A 7,181-nucleotide genomic window follows, 5' to 3' on the forward strand; every position below is an offset into this window, starting at 1 on the left:
GCCAAAATAAAATTACCCTAGAAAACCTTAAGGGATTTATGTAATTGCATATTAATATACAGTGTAAGGTTGACAGGGTAGTGGTTAGAAGAGTCTAAAATTTCAGAAACTCTGGGATTTAAGTTTATTTTAAGTAAGCTTAGAAAAAACAAAACTGGAAGTACCATAGTGCCATAGAGAACACAATTCTACATAGGGTCCTCCCCCTGTCACAGACCTGTTCAGATTCACCCTTTTTGGAGGCCTTATTTAGGTCTGACCCTACCCTGAAGTCTTGTCTCACAGAATTGATTAGAAGAGATCAGAGTTTTGGCTGGTGAATCCTGCTGCCTTTCTAGAGCTGGTGCTCACAATTTCCTGAAACCCAAAAGCAGATAAATGGGAAAAATAAAGCATGTATTGTTGGGTCTTAGTTTTTAAATTTTCTATTAAAACCAGTGCTTGCAGAGACATTCTATTTAGTAACTTGCCTTCTCTTCCTACAGACCCAGCCATTGCTACACAAGTCACAAAAAAGTAAACATAAACAGAATAAAATTTTCTGTAAACTACATTAAACTCTTCCTTTCTATATGTCTTTCATCTGTCTATATTTAGCTTTTATTCTTTACAATTTTTAAAAAGTTTGATGACAGAGAAACAGAAGAAGAAATAAAAATGCTGGGCCCTTTTTCTAAATCCTGGAAATTATTAAACCCTTAGTACCAGCTCCCAGGGTGTTATGAGAATTAAATCACATCATGTGTTATGCCCAGCACAGTGCTCTGTATCACACTCTTGAGCTCATAGTACCTGCTTAATAAACATTGCATTAGTACAGGTGTACAAGTTGTTTTTAAATCCGAACTTACTGAGACATTGTTGCCTTCTGTTTTCTCTGTAAACTTTAAAGAGCCAGCAAAGAATATGTCTTTAGGATGGAGATGGGTTGTCCTTATTTGTACCAGAAGTATTTGGTTGTTACGAGAGTGCAGAGTGTAAGGGACCCTGTGCTGTGCCTGCTTCTCTAACTAATGCTAATAATGAGCCAAGGGGGAGCAACATCAGCATTGACAGGAAACTTGTTTAAAACACCCATTCATGGACCCTTTTCAAACCTGCAGAATCACATTACATAAAGTGGGGCCAAAATTACCAAGTGATTTATAAACTCGTTAAAGCTTGAGAGGCAGTGCTTAGTGGTGATCAGCCCAGGCTTCTCATTAGGATAACATGGCCAATTTGCAGAAATCTCTTGTGCCCTCCCCACAGCTTCTGTTCATTGTTCTGGGTGGAAGCATCCAGGTTGTTTTAATGAAGGGCCTCATGTGACTCTAAGGTGAGGCCAGAATCAAGTACGAGGGCTTCAAAATACATTCATGAGAATTAAGTTCCACTTTTGCACTAAAGGGTGGTCACAAGGCCTGTTCTGTTTGGATTTGGTAGGGACAGGTCAGTGTGGCACATATTTGCATCACTGTAGCAGAAACTGCTGGTGTCTGTGGCCGGTGATGGCACCTGAGGAAAGGAAAGGAGAAACTTATGCTATGATCTTCCTGGAGCAGTACATTGTTCCTGAATCTCTTCTGTTTTAAAGGACAGAAATGGGTGGACTTTTTCTGCCAGTTGATGTCATGCTAGCAGGTAAACATGTGGTACTGACACCTTTAAAGGCATATTCTCAAGATGCAGGTGTAATTTGTCCAGAGAGTCTCATCTGAGAAGGAATTCCAGAGAAGGAGGAGAAAGAAAAAATGGCTTTTCTTCAGGTAAACATGTCTCAGATGAAGAGCAGTGTCCACTCTTCCTCCTGGACTGCCATGCGTTTAGTACTCACAAACCTTTACTTCTCTACTTGTGTTTTTCCTCCCTAATGAGTTTGGTTTAAGTACTTCTTAAAGTTCTTATGATAGTCAAGGGTCTCTGAAAAATATTTCTTTCCTATATCCCAGAGCCTTTTCTACATTTTATACGTCATAGCTTCTTATATGCCATGCAGAATTCTCAGCAAGAATTTACGGTCTGAAATGCAGGATACAGTAAATATCTCTTTAATAGTTTCAGCTTGTTAATTTCCTTTAAAATCCAAGAGAGGAAAATCGTTAAGTACAATGAGTTCTGAAGTCCTCTTCAAACAACACATATTTCAGTATTTTCAGCTTCCCTATTCTTTGTTCTCCATTCTAATGTTTAAATTCCTCTATCTTTATGTCTCCTTGCCCCTAGTTTCAGTAAATGACCCCCTTCTAGCTCACATATTTAGGGTCCTTACTCATCCCCAGTCACCTAATCTGTTCTGAGTCACCCCTAGTCACCTGCTCTGAGCCATCCCTAGTTACCTGCTCTATTCTGACTCACCCCTAGTCACGTGCCTTGGAACCGTACTTCCTGCTGAAACTACTCACGGGGCCACCCTTGCTCTGTTTAAAATAGCCAATCAGAATTAGCTAAGACTGTGCAGTCTAACCCTAGCCAGTAGGAGAAAGACACAGCAGTAGGGACTAGAGGTGTAAGGGGTAAAACCCCCTTCCCCTCCCTTGTCCAGTTGTGCCCTTGCTATTGCTCCATCTATGAGACGCAGGATTCTATAGGAGTAAATTTGCCTTGCTTAGATGTTCTCTATTTGGGTGCTCGTTTTCTCTGAGACTCCGAGTAATTGTTTCCAACACGCAATATTAAAAATGTTCCCTTTGTGGTTGTTGAACACGAAAAGATGTCGATACTCAAGATTTCTATTGGGAAAAACTGTGGTCCTTAGTAAAGATGGAAAACATGCAATGTTGAGGCTCCATCTGTGTGTTCCGTTAGCTCTATGCAGAGCAGGATTAAGAAGATGCTTATGGCCGGCCGCGGTGTCTCACACCTGTAATCCCGGCACTTTGGGAGGCTGGCGGACCACAAAGTCAGGAGATTGAGACCATCCCATCCTGGCTAACATGGTGAAACTCCGTCGTACTAAAAATGCAAAAAAAAAAAAAAAAAAAAAAAAGAAAGAAAAAAAAAAGCCAGGCATGGCGGTATGAGCTTGTAGTAACAGCACTGGGGAGGCTGAGGCAGGAGAATCGCTTGAGCCCAGGAGGTGGAGGTTGCCCTCAAAAATATACATGTTCATGCCCTTAATTTGATACCTTGTTACCTAGAAAAATATCATATATGAACTGATGTTGTGGATCTTATGCAGCTTTTTTTTTTCTCAGAGTTAAAGAATACATTAGAGAATATTTCTGTGTTGAAAATTATTTTATTGGATAATTTTAGTCAGTCCCGTAAGTAAGAACCGGTTCTCTTTACTTTCCAATTTCACCTTAAGACAAAATAAAAACTCCGCCCATGGCTACTTGGTAAAAATGTGTGTGTTTTAGGGGCCATTACAATTTAGAGATGTGGTCATAGAATTCTCTCTGGAGGAGTGGCATTGTCTGGATACCGAACAGCGGAATTTATATAGGGATGTGATGTTAGAGAACTACAGAAACCTGGTCTTCCTGGGTGAGGATAACTTTAACACAAAATTCATAATACACCCTAAAGGTTTTATTTCTCTTTCTCTGGAATGTTTTTTAGTAATTTATTCTTTGCATCAAAAAGTTTCAGAATGCTTTTTTTCCAGAAAATCTTCAGAATTTGTTCATGTAGAAAAGAATTTCTTCAAGATGTTTCATCTTAATCCAAACTTTCCACATTCCTGAGTTGAGTTTTATTCTTCACTCTAAACTTGTGGTAATTCCAGAAATTTTGGCATAAAATATTGTTGCCCCCACCTGAAAATCTAACTGCTAGCACCAAGTTTTGATTCAGTAGTATCAGGTAGTAAAATTTAAAAACCTGCATGCAGGGCCTGGCACGGTGGCTTACGCCTATAATCCCAGCACTTTGTGAGGCTGAGGCAGGAAGATTACCGAAGTTCAGGAGTTTGAGATCAGCCTGACCAACATGGAGAAACTCCATCTCTACTAAAAACACAAAATTAGCCAGGCATGGTGGCGCACACCTGAAATCCCAGCTACTCCAGAGGCTGAGGCTGGATAATTGGTAGAATCCGGGAGGCAGAGGTTTCACTGAGCCAAGATCACACCATTGCACTTCAGCCTGGACAACAAGAGCTAAATTCGGCCTTAAAAAAAAAAAAGAGAGAGAGAGAGAGAGAGAAAGATACCTACAAGTTGAAAGCATTTTCTAAATATTTAGAAATTTCTGTTATAACTTAGCATTTTGGTCATCCTCTCTGCTGAGCACATTACTAGCTTGTAATTGGAGAATATGAACACGATTCATGTTATTGATTGATTGATTGATTGATTGATTTTTTTGAGACGGAGTCTAGCTCTGTCACCCACGCTGGAGTGCAGTGGCCGGATCTCAGCTCACTGCAAGCTCCGCCTCCCGGGTTCACGCCATTCTCCTGCCTCAGCCTCCCAAGTAGCTGGGACTACAGGAGCCTGCCTCCATGTCCGGCTAATTTTTTGTATTTTTTAGTAGAGACGGGGTGTCACCGTGTTGGTCATGATGGTGTCAATTTCCTGACCTCGTGATCTGCCTTCCTTGTCCTCCTATAGTGCTGGGATTACAGGTGTGGGCCACCACGCTGGCCTCATGTTATTTATTTTTAATGAAACAGGTATTGTTGTCTGTAAGCCAGACCTGATCACCTGTCTGGTGTAAGGAAAAAAAAAACCTTTGACTGTGAAGAGACATGAGATGATTGCCAAACCCCCAGGTGGGTGTGAGTGAAAATGAATACAACAGACAATGCAGATAAGAGATCCCAAGATTAAAGAGAAAGTCAGTCCTTAAAGTGTGTTTTGGGAAGCTGTTCCAAAGGAAATCGTTCCTGGGCAGCTGTTTTTGTTTTTATTTTTGTTTTAATTTTTCTCTCACAAAGGGACATCTTCTGTCATATGCTTTTAAATTCTTTAAGGATTCTTCTTTTCTTTCAGTGAGCTTCCTTCAAGTTCACAGTGAGAGCCAGGCTGCATAATCTGGCTGTTTTTCCAGTGTTTTGGGGACACACAAATCTCTGTATGATTTTGAGAAACTAAAACTATTCCCAAAGTTCTCTTTTTGCGTCAGGTCTGAGTAGTAGTTTCTGTTGAATTTTTTTTCTGCTCAGTTTTCTGCCCAGTCCATTCTGTTTTTATTACTATATAATATTGAAATAGAGTTCAAGAGTATAAGTATGATACCTTTCTGCTCTGTTCTTTTCATCAAGATTGCTTTGGCAATTCAAAGCTTATTATAGTTTCATGTAAATTTCAGAATTGTATTTTTCATTACTGTCAGAAAGATGCCACTGCAATTTTAATAGGAAGTTTATTGAATCTATAGATCACTTTGAATAACATGGCACTTTAATAATATTTATTCTTTTAATCCATAGACAAAATATTTTAAAATTTGTTTACAACTTTTCTAATTTTTTCATTTTTTTAGTAAACATTTTTTACTTCCTTGGTTAATTTTTTTTCTCATAAATTTATTATTTAATGCTATAGTAAATAAGATTTTTTCTTCCTCTATTTTATCAGATAGTTTAAGTGTATAAAACCGTACATATACTTGTATGTTAATTTTATATTTTGCTAATTTACTGAGCGTATTTATTAGTTTAGATAGCTTTTAATGTTTTCTTTATGGGTTTTTAAATATAAGATTATATGATCTACAAGCAGCAATTTTTTATTTATTTTTCTTCAATTTTAATGGATTTTAAAAATTTCTTTGACTAATTCTTCTGCCACATACTTCCAGTGCTACATTAAAGTAGAAGCACTGACAATGGGCACAATATAGTTTTGTATTGGTGTCTGAATTTGATGGAGCAAATACCACTTCGAGTTTTCATAAACTGATTTCAGAAGGTAAAGATTCTTTTTGTTGGGCCCTTAGGGTGATGAGATGCCCTCTGAATTTGTAGTGAAGAGGGGTTGTAGCTTGGTCACAAGGCTGCTGGGTCTGCACTAGGGTCCACCTTTAGTTGGCTTGTTACGGGCTTGGGTAGTTGTAATTCCCATTTTATTTTGGACAGACTGAATGTCCTTCAGGACTTTGCTCCATAGGGCAGACACTAGGGCAAGTTTTTGCAGCTGGGCCTGCATATGGTGGGCCTTGTATCAGGATGTGGATGAGTATGGTTTTCAGTGAGTACCAGAGAGCATTTCTTCAGGTAACTGTGTGAATTTCTATATAGGCAGAACTGACCATAAACTGTGGCTCAGGTAACTGAAACTGAGTCATTGAACCACCTCAGTGACCTTAGTAAAGGCCAAGGTCTGCAGGCCTGCCTGCATGGCTATAAATGGGCACCTTCTTCCAGGTCTCTGGAATAGCAGGACCTCTGCCAGACTGTGGCTGGGAGGAGTTTGTGGTGGTTACAGAGTAAGTTCAGAATTCTCAGAGGAACCAAGCTGGGTGAACCCTATCCTGGTCTGTAACCAAAACAGGGGTTCTGTAGTATCCGAAGTGAATGAAAGCCTGCCTTCTGAATAGAACACTTCTCAAACTTAAACTTTAACAGCATTTCACAACTGCAGCCCTGGATCTCAAATCTCTCTTAGAGGCGCTTATTTTTGAGATGGCATCTTGCTACATAACCCAGGCTGGTCTCAAAATCCTGGCCTGAAGCAGTTCTCCAACCTTAATGTACCACGTAGCTGTCATTACAGATGTGAGCAATAATGCCCTGTTCTCTCATAAAGGCATTTTTGTCAGGGATGGCTGACATTTTTTTGTTGTTGTAAGGGAATATGAAAATAGGGTACTTTTAACCTTTTTGTCCTGCTGATGTCACTCTCCTTATACATTTTTACTTTCTATTTTCTGTTTCAAATTTGTCTCTAATTTTAGATTCAGATATTTAGGACAATATGCTAGAATTTGCATGGTATGCCAGAAATAAATGAGATAATTAGGAGGCACCTCATATTTACTAAAATAGTTACATATATGTTTAAGTCTGATGCAGGCAAAAAGGAATTATAGGATTTTCATTTACTTGTTTCAGTCTATGTCTAAATAATAACAATTTATTTCTTAATATTTGTTTTACATATCAGAGAGTCTAACCATATTCTGCAAAATATATATCTTTTCCTATATTTAACAATGTAAGGCCGGGCGCAGTGGCTCACGCCTGTAATCCCAGCACTTTGGGAGGCCGAGGCGGGCGGATCACAAGGTCAGGAGATCGAGACCACGGTGAAACC

The 7,181-nt window shown here is 39.2% G+C and overlaps 1 pseudogene across 1 annotated transcript in view; it reads left to right on the forward strand.

Moving 5' to 3' along the window:
• The first annotated feature begins 3,434 nt into the window (after positions 1-3,434).
• LOC105538638 overlaps positions 3,435-7,181 on the forward strand; it is a 164,818-nt pseudogene continuing 161,071 nt past the window's right edge. The window contains exons 1-2 of the transcript XR_001005940.1: positions 3,435-3,468; positions 4,598-4,630. The product of XR_001005940.1 is annotated as a zinc finger protein 626-like (transcript). The remainder of the gene's footprint in view (positions 3,469-4,597; positions 4,631-7,181) is intronic.

This window comes from Mandrillus leucophaeus, unplaced genomic scaffold (assembly GCF_000951045.1).
Source record: "Mandrillus leucophaeus isolate KB7577 unplaced genomic scaffold, Mleu.le_1.0 Scaffold196, whole genome shotgun sequence".
Classification (NCBI taxonomy): domain Eukaryota; kingdom Metazoa; phylum Chordata; class Mammalia; order Primates; family Cercopithecidae; genus Mandrillus; species Mandrillus leucophaeus.